This window comes from Carica papaya, chromosome 8, assembly GCF_054855325.1.
Source record: "Carica papaya isolate Zhongbai chromosome 8, ASM5485532v1, whole genome shotgun sequence".
NCBI classification, from domain to species: Eukaryota; Viridiplantae; Streptophyta; class Magnoliopsida; order Brassicales; family Caricaceae; genus Carica; species Carica papaya.
This window is the reverse complement of record NC_142316.1, coordinates 19,592,992-19,612,780: the sequence shown is the minus strand read 5'-3', so window position 1 is coordinate 19,612,780 and position 19,789 is coordinate 19,592,992. Positions and strand designations below refer to the sequence as shown.

At 46.4% G+C, this 19,789-nt stretch overlaps 4 non-coding genes and 32 pseudogenes across 4 annotated transcripts; 22 read left to right on the top strand and 14 right to left on the bottom strand.

The window, feature by feature from the left end:
- Positions 1-187: 187 nt before the first annotated feature.
- LOC148249760 (5S ribosomal RNA) lies at positions 188-306 on the top strand (annotated as a pseudogene).
- Positions 307-1,171: 865 nt separating this feature from the next.
- Positions 1,172-1,290, top strand: LOC148249759 (5S ribosomal RNA; annotated as a pseudogene).
- A 559-nt stretch (positions 1,291-1,849) lies between these two features.
- LOC148249758 (5S ribosomal RNA) lies at positions 1,850-1,968 on the top strand (annotated as a pseudogene).
- Positions 1,969-2,172: 204 nt separating this feature from the next.
- LOC148249757 (5S ribosomal RNA) lies at positions 2,173-2,291 on the top strand (annotated as a pseudogene).
- Positions 2,292-2,852: 561 nt separating this feature from the next.
- On the top strand, positions 2,853-2,970 carry LOC148249756 (5S ribosomal RNA; annotated as a pseudogene).
- Positions 2,971-3,173: 203 nt separating this feature from the next.
- Positions 3,174-3,292, top strand: LOC148249755 (5S ribosomal RNA; annotated as a pseudogene).
- Positions 3,293-3,502: 210 nt separating this feature from the next.
- On the top strand, positions 3,503-3,621 carry LOC148249754 (5S ribosomal RNA; annotated as a pseudogene).
- A 204-nt stretch (positions 3,622-3,825) lies between these two features.
- Positions 3,826-3,944, top strand: LOC148249753 (5S ribosomal RNA; annotated as a pseudogene).
- Positions 3,945-4,154: 210 nt separating this feature from the next.
- On the top strand, positions 4,155-4,272 carry LOC148249752 (5S ribosomal RNA; annotated as a pseudogene).
- Positions 4,273-4,476: 204 nt separating this feature from the next.
- On the top strand, positions 4,477-4,595 carry LOC148249751 (5S ribosomal RNA; annotated as a pseudogene).
- Positions 4,596-5,158: 563 nt separating this feature from the next.
- Positions 5,159-5,277, top strand: LOC148249750 (5S ribosomal RNA; annotated as a pseudogene).
- A 205-nt stretch (positions 5,278-5,482) lies between these two features.
- Positions 5,483-5,601, top strand: LOC148249749 (5S ribosomal RNA; annotated as a pseudogene).
- Positions 5,602-5,837: 236 nt separating this feature from the next.
- LOC148249748 (5S ribosomal RNA) lies at positions 5,838-5,956 on the top strand (annotated as a pseudogene).
- Positions 5,957-6,165: 209 nt separating this feature from the next.
- On the top strand, positions 6,166-6,284 carry LOC148249747 (5S ribosomal RNA). Its single transcript, XR_015815846.1, has one exon. It is a non-coding gene; the product is annotated as a 5S ribosomal RNA (ribosomal RNA).
- Positions 6,285-6,489: 205 nt separating this feature from the next.
- Positions 6,490-6,608, top strand: LOC148249746 (5S ribosomal RNA; annotated as a pseudogene).
- A 236-nt stretch (positions 6,609-6,844) lies between these two features.
- On the top strand, positions 6,845-6,963 carry LOC148249745 (5S ribosomal RNA; annotated as a pseudogene).
- Positions 6,964-7,173: 210 nt separating this feature from the next.
- On the top strand, positions 7,174-7,292 carry LOC148249744 (5S ribosomal RNA; annotated as a pseudogene).
- A 648-nt stretch (positions 7,293-7,940) lies between these two features.
- LOC148249743 (5S ribosomal RNA) lies at positions 7,941-8,058 on the bottom strand (annotated as a pseudogene).
- A 561-nt stretch (positions 8,059-8,619) lies between these two features.
- On the bottom strand, positions 8,620-8,738 carry LOC148249742 (5S ribosomal RNA; annotated as a pseudogene).
- A 202-nt stretch (positions 8,739-8,940) lies between these two features.
- On the bottom strand, positions 8,941-9,059 carry LOC148249741 (5S ribosomal RNA; annotated as a pseudogene).
- A 559-nt stretch (positions 9,060-9,618) lies between these two features.
- On the bottom strand, positions 9,619-9,737 carry LOC148249740 (5S ribosomal RNA; annotated as a pseudogene).
- Positions 9,738-10,300: 563 nt separating this feature from the next.
- LOC148249739 (5S ribosomal RNA) lies at positions 10,301-10,419 on the bottom strand (annotated as a pseudogene).
- Positions 10,420-10,982: 563 nt separating this feature from the next.
- LOC148249738 (5S ribosomal RNA) lies at positions 10,983-11,101 on the bottom strand (annotated as a pseudogene).
- A 209-nt stretch (positions 11,102-11,310) lies between these two features.
- Positions 11,311-11,429, bottom strand: LOC148249737 (5S ribosomal RNA; annotated as a pseudogene).
- Positions 11,430-11,633: 204 nt separating this feature from the next.
- Positions 11,634-11,752, bottom strand: LOC148249736 (5S ribosomal RNA; annotated as a pseudogene).
- Positions 11,753-11,957: 205 nt separating this feature from the next.
- Positions 11,958-12,076, bottom strand: LOC148249735 (5S ribosomal RNA; annotated as a pseudogene).
- A 560-nt stretch (positions 12,077-12,636) lies between these two features.
- Positions 12,637-12,755, bottom strand: LOC148249734 (5S ribosomal RNA). The gene has a single exon (XR_015814622.1). It is a non-coding gene; the product is annotated as a 5S ribosomal RNA (ribosomal RNA).
- A 530-nt stretch (positions 12,756-13,285) lies between these two features.
- LOC148249733 (5S ribosomal RNA) lies at positions 13,286-13,404 on the bottom strand (annotated as a pseudogene).
- A 204-nt stretch (positions 13,405-13,608) lies between these two features.
- On the bottom strand, positions 13,609-13,726 carry LOC148249732 (5S ribosomal RNA; annotated as a pseudogene).
- A 561-nt stretch (positions 13,727-14,287) lies between these two features.
- Positions 14,288-14,406, bottom strand: LOC148249731 (5S ribosomal RNA; annotated as a pseudogene).
- Positions 14,407-14,611: 205 nt separating this feature from the next.
- Positions 14,612-14,730, bottom strand: LOC148249730 (5S ribosomal RNA). The gene has a single exon (XR_015814834.1). It is a non-coding gene; the product is annotated as a 5S ribosomal RNA (ribosomal RNA).
- A 566-nt stretch (positions 14,731-15,296) lies between these two features.
- On the top strand, positions 15,297-15,415 carry LOC148249729 (5S ribosomal RNA; annotated as a pseudogene).
- A 1,951-nt stretch (positions 15,416-17,366) lies between these two features.
- LOC148249728 (5S ribosomal RNA) lies at positions 17,367-17,485 on the top strand (annotated as a pseudogene).
- A 558-nt stretch (positions 17,486-18,043) lies between these two features.
- LOC148249727 (5S ribosomal RNA) lies at positions 18,044-18,162 on the top strand. Its single transcript, XR_015814835.1, has one exon. It is a non-coding gene; the product is annotated as a 5S ribosomal RNA (ribosomal RNA).
- Positions 18,163-18,720: 558 nt separating this feature from the next.
- Positions 18,721-18,839, top strand: LOC148249726 (5S ribosomal RNA; annotated as a pseudogene).
- A 563-nt stretch (positions 18,840-19,402) lies between these two features.
- On the top strand, positions 19,403-19,521 carry LOC148249725 (5S ribosomal RNA; annotated as a pseudogene).
- Positions 19,522-19,789: the final 268 nt, after the last annotated feature.

Below are 19,789 nucleotides of genomic sequence, written 5' to 3'. Positions count from 1 at the left end.
TTTCGACATTATGCGCGACTTGAATTATGGTCCTCAGGTTTATTCGTAAATGTGAGTCACGGCACCGTAGTATTTTACCTGATATTAGGATGAGCACGGGAGGTGCAGTGCGCACGCACAAGGAAACAAATGACGGGAGGTGGAAGAAATGAGAAGGAGTTTATCTATTTGCAGCACGAAATTAAACGGGTGCGATCATACCAGCACTAATGCACCGGATCCCATCAGAACTCCGCAGTTAAGTGTGCTTGGGCGAGAGTAGTACTAGCATGGGTTACCTCCTGCGAAGTCCTTATATTTCACCCATTTTCTTGTTAAGTCCTCGTGTTGCACCCATTTTTTTGCAGATGATTCTTTTGACGTTACGCGCGACTTGAATTATGGTCCTCAGGTTTATTCGCAAATGTGAGTCACGGTGCTATAGCATTTTCTTGATATTTGAACGAGAACAGGAGGTGCAGTGTGCATGCACAAGGAAACAAATGACGGGAGGGGGTAGAAAGGGGAATGAGTTTATGTATTTGCAGTGCAAAATTAAACAGGTGCGAACATACCAGCACTAATGCACCAGATCCCATCAGAACTCCGCAGTGAAGTTTGCTTGGGCGAGATTAGTATTCGGATGGGTTGTTCGACGTTACACGCGAATGGAATTATAAATCACTGGTTTATTTGCAAAGGTGACTCACGGTGCCGGGGCATATTACTTGATATTAGAACGAGAAAGAGAGATGCAGAGTGCACGCACAAGGAAACAAATGACGGGAGGGGGGATGGGAGGAGAAAGAGTGTATGTATTTGCAGTGCAGAATTAAACAGGTGCGATCATACCAGCACTAATGCAGTGGATTCTATCAGAACTCCGTAGGTAAGGGTGCTTGGGCGAGAGTAGTACTAGCATGGCTTACCTCCTGTGAAGTCCTTATATTTCACCCATTTTCTTGTAAAGTCCTCGTGTTGCACCTATTTTTTTGCAAATGATTCTTTCGACGTTACGCGCGACTTGAATTATGGTCCTCAGGTTTATTCGCAAATGTGAGTCACGGCACCGTAGTATTTTACTTGATATTAGAACGAGCACGGGAGGTGCAGTGCACACGCAGAAGGAAACAAATGACGGGAGGGGGAAGAAAGGAGAAGGAGTTTATATATTTGCAGTTCGAAATTAAACGGGTTTGATCATACCAGCACTAATGCACCGGATCCCATCAGAACTCCGCAGTTAAGTGTGCTTGGGTGAGTGTAGTACTCGCATGGGTGACCTCCTTGGAAGTCCTCGTGTCGCACCAATTTTTTTTCAGACGGGTCGTTCGACTTTACGCGCGACTGGAACAAGGGTCCGCTGGTTTATACGCAAATGTGAGTAAAGAAGCAGGGGCATTTTAATCGATATTAGAACGAGAAGGAGAGGTGCAGTGTGAACGCACAAGGAAACAATTGATGGGAGAGGGAGGGAAGGAGAAGGAGTGTTTGTATTTTCAGCACGAAATGAAACAGGTGCGATTATACCAGCACTAATGCAACAGATTCTATCAGAACTCCGCAGGTAAGGGTGCTTTGGCGAGAGTATTACTAGCATGGATTACCTCCTGCAAAGTCCTTATATTTCACCCATTTTCTTGTGAAGTCCTCGTGTTGCACCCATTTTATTGCAGGTGATTCTTTCGACGTTACGCGCGACTTGAATTATGGTCCTTAGGTTTATTCGCAAATGTGAGTCACGGTGCTGTGGCATTTTACTTGATATTAGAACGAGAACGGGAGGTGCAGTGCGCACGCACAAGGAAACAAATGACGGGAGGGGGAAGAAAGGGGAATGAGTTTATGAATTTGTAGCGCGAAATTAAATAGGTGCGATCATACCAGCACTAATGCACCGGATCCCATTAGAACTCCGCACTTAAGTGTGCTTGGGCGAGATTAGTACTCGGATGGGTGACCTCCTTGGAAGTCCTCGTGTCGCCCCAATTTTTTTTCAGACGGGTCGTTCGACGCTACGCGCCTCTGGAACTAGGGTCCGCTGGTTTATACGCAAATGTGACTCAAGAAGCAGGGGCATTTTAATCGACATTAGAACGAGAAGGAGAGATGAAGTGTGAACGCACAAGGAAACAAATGACGGAGGGGGAAGAAAGGTGAAGGAGTGTATGTATTTGCAGCGCGAAATTAAACAGGTGCGATCATACCAGCACTAAAGCCCCGGATCCCATCAGAACTCCGCAGTTAGGTGTGCTTGAGCGAGAGTAGTACTCGGATGGGTGACCACTTGGGAAGCCCTCGTGTTGCACCTTTTTTTTCTCGGATGTGTTGTTCGACGTTACGCGCGAATAGAATTATAAACCACTGGTTCATTTACAAAGGTGAGTCACGGTGCTGGGGCATATTACTTGATATTAGAACGAGAAAGAGAGATGCAGAGTGCACGCACAAGGAAACAAATGACGGGAGAAGGGATGGGAGGAGGAAGAGTGTACGTATTTGCAGTGCAGAATGAAGCATGAGGGATCATACCAGTACTAATGCAACGGATTCTATCAGAACTCCGCAGTTAAGGGTGCTTGGGCGAGAAAAGTACTCAGATGGGTGACCTCCTGCGAAGTCCTTATATTTCACCCATTTTCTTGGGAGGTCCTCGTGTTGCACCCATCTTTTTGCAGATGATTCTTTCGACGTTACGCGCGACTTGATTTATGGTCCGCAGGTTTATTCGCAAATGTGAGTCACGGCGCCGTGGCATTTTACTTGATATTAGAACGAGAACGAGAGGTGCAGTGCGCACGCAAAAGGAAACAAATGACGGGAGGAGGAAGAAAAGAGAAGAAGTGTATGTATTTGAAACGCAAAATTAAACAAGTGGCATCATACCAGCACTAATGCTCTGGATCCCATCAGAATTCTGCAGTTAAGTGTGCTTGGGCGAGAGTAGTAGTCGGATGGGTGACCTCTTGGGAAGTCCTCGTATCGCAACAATTTTTTTTCAGATGGGTCGTTCGACGTTACGCGCTACTGGAACTATGGTCCGCTGGTTTATACGCAAATGTGAGTCAAGAATTAGGGGCATTTTAATCGATATTAGAACGAGAATGAGAGGTGCAGTGTGAACGCACAAGGAAACAAATGATGGGAGGGGGGAGGCAAAAAGGAGTGTATGTATTTTCAGAACGAAATTAAACAGGTGCGGTCACACCAACACAAATGCACCGGATCCAATCAGAACTCCGCAGTTAAGTGTGCTTTGGCGAAAGTAGTACAATGATGGGTTACCTCATGGGAAGTTCTCGTGTTGCACCCATTTTTTTTTTTTTCAGATGTGCCGTTCGACGTTACGCGCGACTTTAATTATGGTCCGCAGATTTATTTGCAAATGTGAGTCACGGCGCCGTGGCATTTTACATGATATTTGAACGAGAACGAGAGGTGCAGTGCGCACGCACAAGGAAATAAATGACGGGAGGGGGAAGAAAGGGGAATGAGTTTATGTATTTGCAGCGCGAAATTAAACAGGTGCGATCATACCAGCACTGATGCACCGGATCCCATCAGAACTCAACAGTGAAGTGTGCTTGGGCGAGAGTAGTACTCGGATGGGTGACCTCTTGGGAAGTCCTCGTATCGCAACAATTTTTTTTCAGAGGGGACGTTCGACGTTACGCGCGAATGGAACTATGGTCCGCTGGTTTATACGCAAATGTGAGTCAAGAATCAGGGGCATTTTAATCGATGTTAGGACGAGAATGAGAGTTGCAGTGTGAACGCACAAGGAAACAAATGATGGGAGGCAGGGAGGGAAGAAGGAGTGTATGTATTTTCAGCACGAAATTAAACAGGTGCGGTCACACCAGCACAAATGCACCGGATCCCATCAGAACTCCGCAGTTAAGTGTGCTTTGGCGAAAGTAGTACAATGATGGGTTACCTCCATGAAAGTTCTCGTGTTGCACCCATTTTTTTTTTTTCAGATGTGTCGTTCGACGTTACGCGCGACTTTAATTATGATCCGCAGATTTATTCGCAAATGTGAGTCACGGCGCCGTGGCATTTTACTTGATATTTGAACGAGAACGGGAGGTGCAGTGCGCACGCACAAGGAAACAAATGACGGGAGGAGGAAGAAAAGAGAAGAAGTGTATGTATTTGAAGCACAAAATTAAACAAGTGGCATCATACCAGCACTAATGCACTGGATCCCATCAGAACTCTGCAGTTAAGTGTGCTTGGGCGAGAGTAGTACTCGGATGGGTGACCTCTTTGGAAGTCCTCGTATCGCAATAATTTTTTTTCAGATGGGTCGTTCGACATTACGCGCGACTGGAACTATGGTCCGCTGGTTTATACGCAAATGTGAGTCAAGAATCAGGGGCATTTTAATCGATATTAGAACGAGAAGGAGAGGTGCAGTGTGAACGCACAAGGAAACAAATGATGGGAGGGGGGGAGGGAAGAAGGAGTGTATGTATTTTCAGCACGAAATTAAACAGATGCGGTCACACCAGCACAAATGCACAGGATCCCATCTGAACTCCGCAGTTAAGTGTGCTTTGGCGAAAGTAGTACAATGATGGGTTACCTCCTGGGAGGTTCTCGTGTTGCACCCATTTTCTTTTTTTCAGATGTGCCGTTCGACGTTACGCGCGACTTTAATTATGGTCCGCAGATTTATTCGCAAATGTGAGTCACGGGACCGTGGTATTTTACCTGATATTTGAACGAGAACGAGAGGTTCAGTGCGCACGCACAAGGAAACAAATGACGGGAGGGGGAAGAAAGGAGAAGGAGTTTATGTATTTGCAGCGCGAAATTAAACAGGTGCGATCATACAAGCACTAATGCACCGGATCCCATCACAACTCCGCATTTAAGTGTGCTTGGGCGAGAGTAGTACTCGGATGGGTTACCTCCTGCGAAGTCCTTATATTTCACCCATTTTCTTGTGAAGTCCTCGTGTTGCACCCATTTTTTTGCAGATGATTCTTTCGACGTTACGCGCGACTTGAATTATGGTCCTCAGGTTTATTCGCAAATGTGAGTCACGGCACTGTAGCATTTTACTTGATATTAGAACGAGAACGGGAGGTGCAGTGCGCACGCACAAGGAAACAAATGATGGGAGGGGGAAGAAAGGAGAATGAGTTTATGTATTTGCAGTGCAAAATTAAACAGGTGCGATCATACTAGCACTAATACACTGGATCCCATCAGAACTCCGCAGTGAAGTCTGCTTGGGCGAGATTAGTACTCGGATGGGTGACCTCCTGGGAAGTCCTCGTGTCGCACCAATTTTTTTTCAAATGGGTCGTTCGACATTACGCGCGTCTGGAACTAGGGTCTGCTGGTTTATACGCAAATGTGAGTCAAGAAGCAGGGGCATTTTAATCGATATTAGAACGAGAATGAGAGGTGAAGTGTGAACGCACAAGGAAACAAATGACGGGAGGGGGAAGAAATGAGAAGGAGTGTATGTATTTGCAGCACGAAATTAAACAGGTGCGATCATACCAGCACTAAAGGTCCGGATTCCATCAGAACTCCGCAGTTAAGTGTGCTTGGGCGAGAGTAGTACTCGGATGGGTCACCACCTGAGAAGTCCTTATATTTCACAAATTTTCTTAGGAAGTCCTCGTGTTGCACCCATTTTTTTTGCAGATGATTCTTTCGACGATACGCGCGACTTGAATTATGGTCCTCAGGTTTATTCGCAAATGTGAGTCACGGCACCGTAGTATTTTACTTTATATTAGAAGGAGCACGGGAGGTGCAGTGCGCACGCACAAGGAAACAAATGACGGGAGGGGGAAGAAAGGGGAATGAGTTTATGTATTTGCAGCGCAAAATTAAACAGGTGCGATCATACCAGCACAAATGCACCGGATCCCATCAGAACTCCGCAGTTAAGTGTGCTTTGGTGAAAGTAGTACAATGATGGGTTACCTCGTGGGAAGTTCTCGTGTTGCACCCATTTTCTTTTTTTCAGATGTGTCGTTCGACGTTACGCGCGACTTTAATTATGGTCCGCAGATTTATTCGCAAATGTGAGTCACGGCACCGTGGCATTGTACTTGATATTTGAATGAGAACGAGAGGTGCAGTGCGCACGCACTTGGAAACAAATGACGGGAGGGGGAAGAAAGGAGAAGGAATTTATGTATTTGCAGCGCAAAATTAAACAGGTGCGATCATACCAGCACTAATGCACCGGATCCCATCAGAACTCCGCAGTTAAGTGTGCTTGGGCGAGAGTAGTACTCGGATGGGTGACCTCCTGCGAAGTCCTCGTGTCGCACCAATTTTTTTTCAGACGAGTCGTTCGACGTTACGCGCGACTGGAACTAGGTTCCGCTGGTTTATACGCAAATGTGAGTCAAGAAGCAGGGGCATTTTAATCGATATTAGAACGAGAATGAGATGTGCAGTGTGAACACACAAGGAAACAATTGATGGGACGGGGAGGGAAGGAGAAGGAGTGTATGTATTTTCAGCACGAAATGAAACAGGTGCGATCATACCAGCACTAATGCAACGGATTCTATCAGAACTCCGTAGGTAAGGGTGCTTGGGTGAGAGTAGTACTAGCATGGGTTACCTCCTGCGAAGTCCTTATATTTCACCCATTTTCTTAGGAAGTTCTCGTGTTGCACCTATTTTTTTTGCAGATGATTCTTTCGACGATACGCGCGACTTGAATTATGGTCCTCAGGTTTATTCGCAAATGTGAGTCACGGCACCGTAGCATTTTACTTTATATTAGAAGGAGCACGTGAGGTGCAGTGCGCACGCACAAGGAAACAAATGACGGGAGGGGGAAGAAAGGGGAATGAGTTTATGTATTTGCAACGCAAAATTAAACAGGTGCGATCATACCAGCACAAATGCACCGGATCCCATCAGAACTACGCAGTTAAGTGTGCTTTGGTGAAAGTAGTACAATGATGGGTTACCTCGTGGGAAGTTCTCGTGTTGCACCCATTTTCTTTTTTTGCAGATGTGCCGTTCGACGTTACGCGCGACTTTAATTATGGTCCGCAGATTTATTCGCAAATGTGAGTCACGTCGCCGTGGCATTGTACTTAATATTTGAACGAGAACGAGAGGTGCAGTGCGCACGCACTTGGAAACAAATGACGGGAGGGGGAAGAAAGGAGAAGGAATTTATGTACTTGCAGCGCAAAATTAAACAGGTACGATCATACCAGCACTAATGCACCGGATCCCATCAGAACTCCGCAGTTAAGTGTGCTTGGGCGAGAGTAGTACTCGGATGTGTGACCTCCTGGGAAGTCCTCGCGTTGCAATAATTTTTTTTTCTGACGGGTCGTTCGACGTTACGCGCGACTAGAACTAGGGTCCACTGGTTTATACGCAAATGTGAGTCCAGAAGCAGGGGCATTTTAATCGATATTAGAACGAGAAGGAGAGATGCAGAGTGCACGCACAGGGAAACAAATGACGGGAGGGGTGATGCAGGGAGAAAAAGTGTATGTATTTGCAGCACAGAATTAAACATGAGCAATCATACCAGCACCAATGCAACAGATTCTATCAGAACTCCGCAAGTTAAGGGTGCTTGGGCGAGAGTAGCACTAGGATGGGTGACCTCCTGCGAAGTCCTTATATTTCACCCATTTTTTTGCAGATGATTCTTTCGACGATACGCGCGACTTGAATTATGGTCCTCAGGTTTATTCGCAAATGTGTGACCTCTTGGGATCCGGTGCATTTGTGCTGGTGTGACCGCGCCTGTTTAATTTCGTGCTGAAAATACATTCACTCCTTCTTCCCTCCCCCCCTCCCATCATTTGTTTCCTTGCGCGTTCACACTGCACCTCTCCTTCTCGTTCTAACATCGATGAAAATGCCCCTGATTCTTGACTCACATTTGCGTATAAACCAGCAGACCATAGTTCCAGTCGCGCGTAACGTCGAACGACCCATCTGAAAAAAAATTGTTGCGATACGAGAACTTCCCAAGAGGTCACCCATCCGAGTACTACTCTCGTCCAAGCACACTTAAATGCAGAGTTCTGATGGGATCAAGTGCATTAGTGCTGGTATGATGCCACTTGTTTAATTTTGCGCGTTAAATACATACACTCCTTCTCTATTCTTCCTCCTCCCGTCATTTGTTTCCTTGTGCGTGCGCACTGCACCTCCCGTACTCGTTCTAATATCAAGTAAAATACCACGGTGCCGTGACTCACATTTGCGAATAAACCTGCGGACCATAAATCAAGTCGCGCGTAATGTCGAAAGAATCATCTGCAAAAAGATGGGTGCAACACGAGGACCTCCCAAGAAAATGGGTGAAATATAAGGACTTCGCAGGAGGTCACCCATCCGAGTACTTTTCTCGCCCAAGCACCCTTAACTGTGGAGTTCTGATAGAATCCGTTGCATTAGTGCTGGTATGATCCCTCATGTTTCATTCTACATTGCAAATACATACACTCTTTCTCCTTCCATCCCCCGTCCCGTCATTTGTTTCCTTGTGCGTGCGCACTGCACCTCTCGTTCTCGTTCAAATATCAAGTAAAATGCCACAGTGCCGTGACTCACCTTTGCAAATGAACCAGCGGTTTAGAATTCCATTCGCGCGTAATGTCGAACAACCCATCTGAAAAAAAATAGGTGCAACACGAGGGCTTCCCAGGTGGTCACCGATCCGAGTACTACTCTCGCCCAAGCACACTTAACTGCGGAGTTCTGATGGGATCCGGGGCTGTAGTGCTGGTATAATCGCACCTGTTTAATTTCGCGCTGCAAATACATACACTCCTCCTTTCTTCCCCCTCCCGCCATTTGTTTCCGTGTGCGTTCACACTTCACCTCTCATTCTCGTTCTAATATCAATTAAATTGCCCCTGCTTCTTGACTCACATTTGCGTATAAACCAGCAGACCCTAGTTCCAGATGCGCGTAACGTCGAACGACCCGTCTGAAAAAAAATTTGTGCGACACGAGGACTTCTAAGGAGATCAACCATCCGAATACTAATCTCGCCCAAGCACACTTAACTGCGGAGTTCGGATGGGATCCGGGGCTTTAGTGCTGGTATGATCGCACCTGTTTAGTTTTGCACTGCAAATACATAAACTCATTCCCCTTTCTTCCCCCTCCCGTCATTTGTTTCCTTGTGCGTGCGCACTGCACCTCCCGTTCTCGTTCTAATATCAAGTAAAATGCTACAGCGCCGTGACTCACATTTGCGAATAAACCTGAGGACCATAATTCAAGTCGTGCGTAACGTCGAAAGAATCATCTAAAAAAAAATGGGTGCAACACGAGGACTTCACAAGAAAATGGGTGAAATATAAGGACTTCGCAGGAGGTAACCCATGGTAGTACTACTCTCGCCCAAGCACCCTTACATACGGAGTTCTGACAGAATCCGTTGCATTTGTGCTGGTTTGATCGCACCTGTTTCATTTCGTGCTGAAAATACATACACTCCTTCTCCTTCCCTCCCCCTCCCATCAATTGTTTCCTTGTGCGTTCACACTGCACTTCTCCTTCTCGTTCTAATTTCGATTAAAATGCCCCTGCTTCTAGACTCACATTTGCGTATAAACCAGCGGACACGAGTTCCAGTCGCGCGTAACGTCGAACGACCCGTCTGAAAAAAAATTGTTGCGACACGAGGACTTCCCAGGAGGTCACCCATCCGAGTACTACTCTCGCCCAAGCACACTTCCCTACAGGGTTCTGATGGGATCCAGTGCATTAGCGCTTGTATGATCGCACCCGTTTAATTTCGCGCTGCAAATACATAAACTCCTTCTCCTTTCTTCCCCCTCTCGTCATTTGTTTCCTTGTGCGTGCGCACTACACCTCCCGTTCTCGTTCTAATATCAAGTAAAATGCCACGGCGTCGTGACTCACATTTGCGAATAAACCTGAGGACCATAATTCAAGTCACGCGTAACGTCGAAAGAATCGTCTGCAAAAAATGGGTGCAACACGAGGACTTCAGAAGAAAATGGGTGAAATATAAGGACTTCGCAGGAGGTAACCCATGCTAGTACTACTCTCGCCCAAACACCCTTACCTACGGAGTTCTGATAGAATCCGTTGCATTAATGATGGTATGATCGCACCTATTTCATTTCGTGCTGAAAATACATACACTCCTTCTCCTTCCTCCCCCCCCCCCTCCCATCAATTGTTTCCTTGTGCGTTCACACTGCACCTCTCCTTCTCGTTCTAATATCGATTAAAATGCCCCTGCTTCTTGACTCACATTTGCGTATAAACCAGCGGACACGAGTTTCAGTCGCGCGTAACGTCGAACGACCTGTCTGAAAATAAATTGGTGCGACACGAGGACTTCCCAGAAGGTCACCCATCCGAGTACTACTCTCGCCTAAGCACACTTAACTGCGGAGTTCTGTTGGGATCCGGTGCATTAGTGCTGGTATTATCGCACCCATTTAATTCTGCGCTGCAAATACATAAACTCCTTCTCCTTTCTTCCCCCTCCCGTCATTTGTTTCCTTGTGCGTGAGCACTGCACCTCCCGTGCTCGTTCTAATATCAAGTAAAATGCTACGGTGTCGTGACTCACATTTGCAAATAAACCTGAGGACCATAATTCAAGTCGCGCGTATCGTCGAAAGAATCATCGGCAAAAAAAATGGGTGCAACACGAGGACTTCCTAAGAAAATTGGTGAAATATAAGGACTTCGCAGGAGGTCACCCATCCTAGTGCTACTCTCGCCCAAGCACCCTTAACTTGTGGAGTTCTGACAGAATCCGTTGCATTGGTGCTGGTATGATTGCTCATGTTTCATTCTGCGCTGCAAATACATACACTTTTTCTCCCTCCATCCCCCCTCCCGTCATTTATTTCCTTGTGCGTGCACTCTGCATCTCTCCTTCTCGTTCCAATATCGATTAAAATACCCCTGCTTCTTGACTCACATTTGCGTATAAATCAGTGGACCCTAGTTCCAGTCGCGCGTTACGTCGAACGATCCGTCTGAAAAAAAAATTAGTGCGACATGAGGACTTCCCAAGAGGTCACCCATCCGAGTACTACTCTCGCCCAAGCACACTTAACTGAGGAGTTTTGATGGGATCTGGTGCATTAGTGCTGGTATGATCGCACCTGTTTAATTTCGCGCTGCAAATACATAAACTCCTTCTCCTTTCTTCCCCCTCCCGTCATTTGTTTCCTTTTGCGTGCGCACTGCACTTCTCGTTCTCGTTCAAATATCAAGTAGAATACCACGGCGCCGTGACTCACATTTGCGAATAAATCTGCGGACCATAATTAAAATCGCGCGTAACGTCGAACGGCACATCTGAAAAAAAGAAAATGGGTGCAATACGAGAACTTCCCAAGAGGTAACACATCATTGTACTACTTTCGCCAAAGCACACTTAACTGCGGAGTTCTGATGGGATCCGGTGCATTTGTGCTGGTGTGACCGCACCTGTTTAATTTCGTGCTGAAAATACATACACTCCTTCTTCCCTCCCCCCCTCCCATCATTTGTTTCCTTGTGCGTTCACACTGCACCTCTCCTTCTCGTTCTAATATCGATTAAAATTCCCCTGATTCTTGACTCACATTTGCGTATAAACCAGCGGACCATAGTTCCAGTCGCGCATAACGTCGAACGACCCCTCTGAAAAAAAATTGTTGCGATACGAGGACTTCCCAAGAGGTCACACATCCGAGTACTACTCTCGCCCAAGCACACTTCACTGCGGAGTTCTGATGGGATCCGGTGCATTAGTGCTGGTATGATCGCACCTGTTTAATTTTGCGCTGCAAATACATAAACTCATTCCCCTTTCTTCCCCCTCCCGTCATTTGTTTCCTTGTGCGTGCGCACTGCACCATCCGTTCTTGTTCTAATATCAAGTAAAATGCTACACCGCTGTGACTCACATTTGCGAATAAACCTGAGGACCATAATTCAAGTCGTACGTAACGTTGAAAGAATCATCTGCAAAAAAATGGGTGCAACACGAGGACTTCCCAAGTGGTCACCCATCCGAGTACTACTCTCGCCTAAGCACAATTAACTGCGGAGTTATGATGGGATTTGTTGCATTAGTGCTGGTATGATCGCACCTGATTAATTTCGCGCTGCAAATACATAAACTCCTTCTCATTTCTTCCCCCTCCCGTCATTTGTTTCCTTGTGCGTGCGCATTGCTCCTCCCGTTCTCGTTCAAATATCAAGTAAAATGCTACAGCGCCGTGACTCACATTTGCGAATAAACCTGAGGACCATAATTCAAGTCGTGCGTAACGTCGAAAGAATCATCTGCAAAAAAATGGGTGCAACACGAGGACTTCACAAGAAAATGGGTGAAATATAAGGACTTCGCAGGAGGTAACCCATGCTAGTACTACTCTCGCCCAAGCACCCTTACCTACGGAGTTCTGATAGAATCCGTTGCATTAGTGCTGGTATGATCGCACCTGTTTCATTTCGTGCTGAAAATACATAGAATTTTTCTCCCTCCATCCCCCCTCCCGTCATTTGTTTCCTTGTGCGTGCACTCTGCATCTCTCCTTCTCGTTCTAATATCGATTAAAATGCCCTTGCTTCTTGACTCACATATGAGTATAAACCAGGGGATCCTAGTTCCAGTCGCGCGTAACGTCGAACGACCCGTCTGAAAGTAAATTGGTGCGACACGAGGACTTCCCAGGAGGTCACCCATCCGAGTACTACTCTCGCCCAAGCACACTTAACTGCGGAGTTCTGATGGAATCCGGTGCATTAATGCTGGTATGATCGCACCCGTTTAATTTTGCGCTGCAAATACATAAACTCCTTCTCCATTCTTCCCCCTCCCGTCATTTGTTTCCTTGTGCGTGCGCACTGCACCTACCGTGCTCGTTCTAATATCAAGTAAAATGCTACGGTGCCGTGACTCACATTTGCGAATAAACCTGAAGACCATAATTCAAGTCGCGCGTATCGTCGAAAGAATCATCTGCAAAAAAATGGGTGAAATATAAGGACTTCGCAGGAGGTCACCCTTCCTAGTGCTACTCTCGCCCAAGCACCCTTAACTTGCGGAGTTCTGATAGAATCCGTTGCATTGGTGCTGGTATGATTGCTCATGTTTCATTCTGCGCTGCAAATACATACACTTTTTCTCCCTCCATCCCCCCTCCCGTCATTTGTTTCCTTGTGCGTGCACTCTGCATCTCTCCTTCTCGTTCTAATATCGATTAAAATGCCCCTGCTTCGTGACTCACATTTGCGTATAAACCAGTGGACCCTAGTTCCAGACGCGCGTAACGTCGAACGACTCGTCTGAAAAAAATTGGTGTGACACGAGGACTTCCCAGGAGGTAACACATCATTGTACTACTTTCGCCAAAGCACACTTAACTGCGGAGTTCTGATGGGATCCGGTGCATTTGTGCTGGTGTGACCGCACCTGTTTAATTTCGTGCTGAAAATACATACATTCCTTCTTCCCTCCCCCCCTCCCATCATTTGTTTCCTTGTGCGTTCACACTGCACCTCTCCTTCTCGTTCTAATATCGATTAAAATTCCCCTGATTCTTGACTCACATTTGCGTATAAACCAGCAGACCATAGTTCCAGTCGCGCGTAACGTCGAACGACCCATCTGAAAAAAACTTGTTGCAATACGAGGACTTCCCAAGAGGTCACCCATCCGAGTACTACTCTTGCCCAAGCACACTTAACTGCAGAGTTTTGATGGGATCCAGTGCAGTAGTGCTGGTATGATGCCACTTATTTAATTTTGCGCTTCAAATACATACACTCATTCTCTTTTCTTCCTCATCCCGTCATTTGTTTCCTTGTGCGTGCGCACTGCACCTCCCGTACTCGTTCTAATATCAAGTAAAATGCCACGGCGCCGTGACTCACATTTGCGAATAAATCTGCGGACCATAAATCAAGTCGCGCGTAACGTCGAAAGAATCATCTGCAAAAAGATGTGTGCAACACGAGGACCTCCCAAGAAAATGGGTGAAATATAAGGACTTCGCAGGAGGTCATCCATCCGAGTACTTTTCTCGCCCAAGCACCCTTAACTGCGGAGTTCTGATAGAATCCGTTGCATTAGTGCTGGTATGATCCCTCATGTTTCATTCTGCACTACAAATACATACACTCTTTCTCCTTCCATCCCCCCTCCCGTCATTTGTTTCCTTGTGCGTGCACTCTGCATCTCTCTTTCTCGTTCTAATATCAAGTAATATGCCCCGGCAACGTGACTCACCTTTGCAAATGAACCAACGGTTTATAATTTCATTCGCGCATAACGTCGAACAACCCATCCGAAAAAAAATTGGTGCAACACGAGGGCTTCCCAAGTTGTCACCCATCCGAGTACTACTCTCGCCCAAGCACGCTTAACTGCGGAGTTCTGATGGGATCTGGAGCTTTAGTGCTGGTATCATCGCACCTGACTAATTTCGCGCTGCAAATACATACACTCCTTCTCCTTTCTTCCCCGTCCCGTCATTTGTTTCCTTGTGCGTTCACACTTTACCTCTCATTCTCGTTGTAATATCGATTAAAATGCCCCTGCTTCTTGACTCACATTTGCGTATAAACCAGCGGACACTAGTTCTAGACACGCGTAACGTCGAACGACCTGTCTGAAAAAAAATTGGTGCGACACGAGGACTTCCCAGGAGGTCACCCATCCGAGTACTAATCTCGCCCAAGCACACTTCACTGCGGAGTTCTGATGGGATCCAGTGCATTAGTGCTGGTATGATCGCACCTGTTTAATTTTGCGCTGCAAATACATAAACTCATTCCCCTTTCTTCCCCCTCCCGTCATTTGTTTCCTTGTGCGTGCGCACTGCACCTCCCGTTCTCGTTCTAATATCAAGTAAAATGCTACAGCGCCGTGACTCACATTTGCGAATAAACCTGAGGACCATAATTCAAGTCGCGCGTAACGTCGAAAGAATCATCTGCAAAAAAATGGGTGCAACACGAGGGCTTCCCAAGTGGTCACCCATCTGAGTACTACTCTCGCCCAAGCACACTTAACTGCAGAACTCCGCAGTTAAGTGTGCTTTGGCGAAAGTAGTACAATGATGGGTTACCTCCTGGGAAGTTCTCGTGCTGCACCCATTTTCTTTTTTTCAGATGTGCCGGTCGACGTTACGCTCGACTTTAATTATGGTCCGCAGATTTATTCGCAAATGTGAGTCACGGCGCCGTGGCATTTTACTTGATATTTGAACGAGAACGTGAGGTGCAGTGTGCACGCACAAGGAAACAAATGACGGGAGGGGGAAGAAAGGAGAAGGAGTTTATGTATTTGCAGCGCAAAATTAGAAAGGTGCGATCATACTAGCACTAATGCACCGGATCCCATTAGAAATCCGCAGTTAAGTGTGCTTCGGCGAGAGTAATACTCGGATGGGTGACCCCCTGGGAAGTCCTCTTGTCGCACTAATTTTTTTTTTCAGACCGGTCGTTTGACGTTATGCGCGACTGCAACTAGGGTCCACTGGTTTATACGCAAATGTGAGTCAAGAAGCAGGGGCATTTTAATCGATATTAGAACGAAAAAGAGAGATGCAGAGTGCACGCACAAGGAAACAAATGACGGGAGGGGGAGGGATGGAGAAAGAGTGCATGTATTTTCAGCACGAAATGAAACAGGTGCAATCATACCAGCACTAATGCATCGGATTCTATCAGAACTCCATACGTAAGGGTGCTTGGGCGAGAGTAGTACTAGCATGGGTTACCTCATGCGAAGTCCATATATTTCACCCATTTTCTTGTAAAGTCCTCGTGTTGCACCCATTTTTTTGCAGATTATTCTTTCGACGTTACGCGCTACTTGAATTATGGTCCTCAGGTTTATTCGCAAATGTGAGTCAAGAAGCAGGGGCATTTTAATCGATATTAGAACGAGAAGGAGAGGTGCAGTGTGAACGCACAAGGAAACAATTGACGGGAGGGGGGATAGAGGGAGAAAAAGTGTATGTATTTGCAGCGCAGAATGAAACATGAGCAATCATACCAGCACCAATGCAACAGATTCTATCAGAACTCCGCAAGTTAAGGGTTCTTGGGCGAGAGTAGCACTAGGATGGATGACCTCCTGCGAAGTCCTTATATTTCAACCATTTTCTTAGGAAATCCTCGTGTTGCACCCATTTTTTTGCATATGATTCTTTCGACAATACGCGCGACTTGAATTATGGTCCTCAGGTTTATTCGCAAATGTGAGTCACGGCACCGTAGCATTTTACTTGATATTAGAACGAGCACGGGAGGTGCAGTGCGCACGCACAAGCAAACAAATGATGGGAGGGGGAAGAAAGGAGAAGGAGTATATGTATTTGCAGCGCAAAATTAAACGGGTGCGATCATACCAGCATTAATGCACCGAACTCCATCAGAACACCGCAGTTAAGTGTGCTTGGGCGATATTAGTACTCAGATGGGTGACCTCTCGGGAAGTCCTCGTGTCGAACCAATTTTTTTTCAGACGCGTCGTTCGACGTTATGCGGGACTGGAACTCGGATCCGCTGGTTTATACGCAAATGTGAGTCAAGAAGCAGGGGCATTTTAATCGATATTAGAACGAGAAAGAGAGATGCAGAGTGCACGCACAAGGAAACAAATGACGGGAGGGGGAGGGAAGGAGAAAGAGTGTATGTAATTTCAGCACGAAATGAAACAGGTGCGATCATACCAGCACTAATGCATCGGATTCTATCAGAACTCCATACATAAGGGTGCTTGGGCGAGAGTAGTACTAGCATGGGTTACCTCCTGCGAAGTCCTTATATTTCACCCATTTTCTTGTAAAGTCCTCGTGTTGCACCCATTTTTTTGCAGATGATTCTTTCAACGTTACGCGCGACTTGAATTATGGTCCTCAGGTTTATTCGCAAATGTGAGTCAAGAAGCAGGGGCATTTTAATCGATATTAGAACGAGAAGGAGAGGTGCAGTGTGAACGCACAAGGAAACAATTGATGGGAGGGGAGATGGAGGGAGAAAAAGTGTATGTATTTGCAGCACAGAATGAAACATGAGCAATTATACCAGCACCAATGCAACAGATTCTATCAGAACTCCGCAAGTTAAGAGTTCTTGGGCGAGAGTAGCACTAGGATGGGTGACCTCCTACGAAGTCCCTATATCTCACCCATTTTCTTAGGAAGTCCTCGTGTTGCACCCATTTTTTTGCAGATGATTCTTTCGACAATACGCGTGACTTGAATTATGGTCCTCAGGTTTATTCGCAAATGTGAGTCACGGCACCGTAGCATTTTACTTGATATTAGAACGAGCACGGGAGGTGCAGTGCGCACGCACAAGGAAACAAATGATGGGAGGGGGAAGAAAGGAGAAGGAGTATATGTATTTGCAGCGCAAAATTAAATGGGTGCGATCATACCAGCATTAATGCACCGGACCCCATCAGAACTCCGCAGCTAAGTGTGCTTGGGCAAGAGTAGTACTCGGATGGGTGACCTCCTGGGAAGTCCTCGTGTCGAACCAATTTATTTTCAGACGGGTCGTTCGACGTTACTCGCGATTGGAACTAGGATCCGTTGGTTTATACGCAAATGTGAGTCAAGAAGCTGGGGCATTTTAATCGATATTAGAACGAGAAGGAGAGATACAGAATACTTGCACAAGGAAACAAATGACGGGAGGGGGGATGGAGGGAGAAAAAGTGTATGTATTTGCAGCGCATAATGAAACATGAGCAATCATACCAGCACCAATGCAACGGATTCTATCAGAACTCCGCAAGTTAAGGGTGCTTGGGCGAGAGTAGCACTAGGATTGGTGACCTCCTGTGAAGTCCTTATATTTCACCCATTTTCTTAGGAAGTCCTCGTGTTACACCCATTTTTTTGCAGATGATTCTTTCGACGATACACGCGACTTGAATTATGGTCCTCAGGTTTATTCGCAAATGTGAGTCATGGCACCGTGGCATTTTACTTGATATTAGAACGAGCACGGGAGGTGCAGTGCGCACGCACAAGGAAACAAATGTTGGGAGGGGGAAGAAAGGAGGAGTATATGTATTTGCAGCGCAAAATTAAACAGGTGCGATCATACCAGCATTAATGCACCGGATCCCATCAGAACTCCGCAGTTAAGTGTGCTTGGGCGAGAGTAGTACTTGGATGGGTGACCTCCTGGGAAGTCCTCGTGTCGCACCAATTTATTTTCAGACGGGTCGTTCGACGTTACGCGCGACTGGACTTAGGGTCCGCTGGTTTATACGCAAATGTGAGTCAAGAAGCAGGGGCATTTTAATCGATATTAGAACGAGAAGGAGAGGTGCAGTGTAAACGCACAAGGAAACAATTGATGGGAGGGGGAGGGAAGGAGAAGAAGTGTATGTATTTTGAGCACTAAATGAAACGGGTGCGATCATACCAGCACTAATGCAACGAATTCGATCAGAACTTTGTAGGTAAGGGTGCTTGGGCGAGAGTAGTACTAGCATGGGTTACCTCCTGCGAAGTCCTTATATTTCACCCATTTTCTTGTGAAGTCCTTGTGTTGCACCCATTTTTTTGCAGATGATTCTTTCGACGTTACGCGCGACTTGAATTATGGTCCTCAAGTTTATTCGCAAATGTGAGTCACGACGGTGTAGAATTTTACTTGATATTAGAACGAGAACGGGAGGTGCAGTGCGCACGCACAAGGAAACAAATGACAGGAGGGGGAAGAAAGGAGAAGGAGTTTATGTATTTGCAGCGCGAATTAAACGGGTGCGATCATACCAGCACTTATGCACCGGATCCCATCAGAACTCCGCAGTCAAGTGTGTTTGGCTGAGAGTAGTACTCGGATGGGTGACCTCCTGGGAAGTCCTCGTGTCGCACCAATTTTTTTTCAGACGGGTCGTTCGACGTTACGCGCGAGTGGAACTAGGGTCCGCTGGTTTATTCGCAAATGTGAGTCAAGAAGCAGGGGCATTTTAATCGATATTAAAACGAGAAGGAGAGGTGCAGTGTGAACGCACAAGGAAACAATTGATGGGAGGGGGAGGGAAGGAGAAGGAGTGTATGTATTTTCAGCACGAAATGAAACAGGTGCGATCATACCAGCACTAATGGAACGGATTCTATCAGAACTCCGTAGGTAAGCGTGGTTGGGCGAGAGTAGTACTAGCATGGGTTACCTCCTGCGAAGTCCTTATATTTCACCCATTTTCTTGTGAAGTTCTCGTGTTGCACACATTTTCTTTTCTTCAGATGTGCCGTTCGACGTTACGTGCGACTTTAATTATGGTCTACAGATTTATTCGCAAATGTGAGTCACGGCGCCGTGGCATTTTACTTGATATTTGAACGAGAACAAGAGGTGCAGTGCGCACGCACAAGGAAACAAATGACTTGAGGGGGAAGAAAGGAGAAGGAGTTTATGTATTTGCATCGTGAAATTAAACAGGTGCGATCATACCATCACTAATGCACCGGATCTCATTAGAACTCTGCAGTTAAGTGTGCTTGGGCGGGAGTTGTACTCGGATGGGTGACCTCCTGGGAAGTCCTCGTGTCGCACTAATTTTTTTTTTCAGACGGGTCGTTCGACGTTACGCGCGACTGGAACTAGGGTCCACTGGTTTATATGCAAATGTGAGTCAAGAGAAATGGGTATTTTAATCGATATTAGTACGAGAAGGAGAGATGCAGAGTGCACGCACAAGGAAACAAATGACGGGAGGGGGGATGGAGGGAGAAAAAGTGTATGTATTTGCAGCGCAGAATGAAACATGAGCAATCATACTAGCACCAATGCAACGGATTCTATCAGAACACCGCAAGTTAAGGGT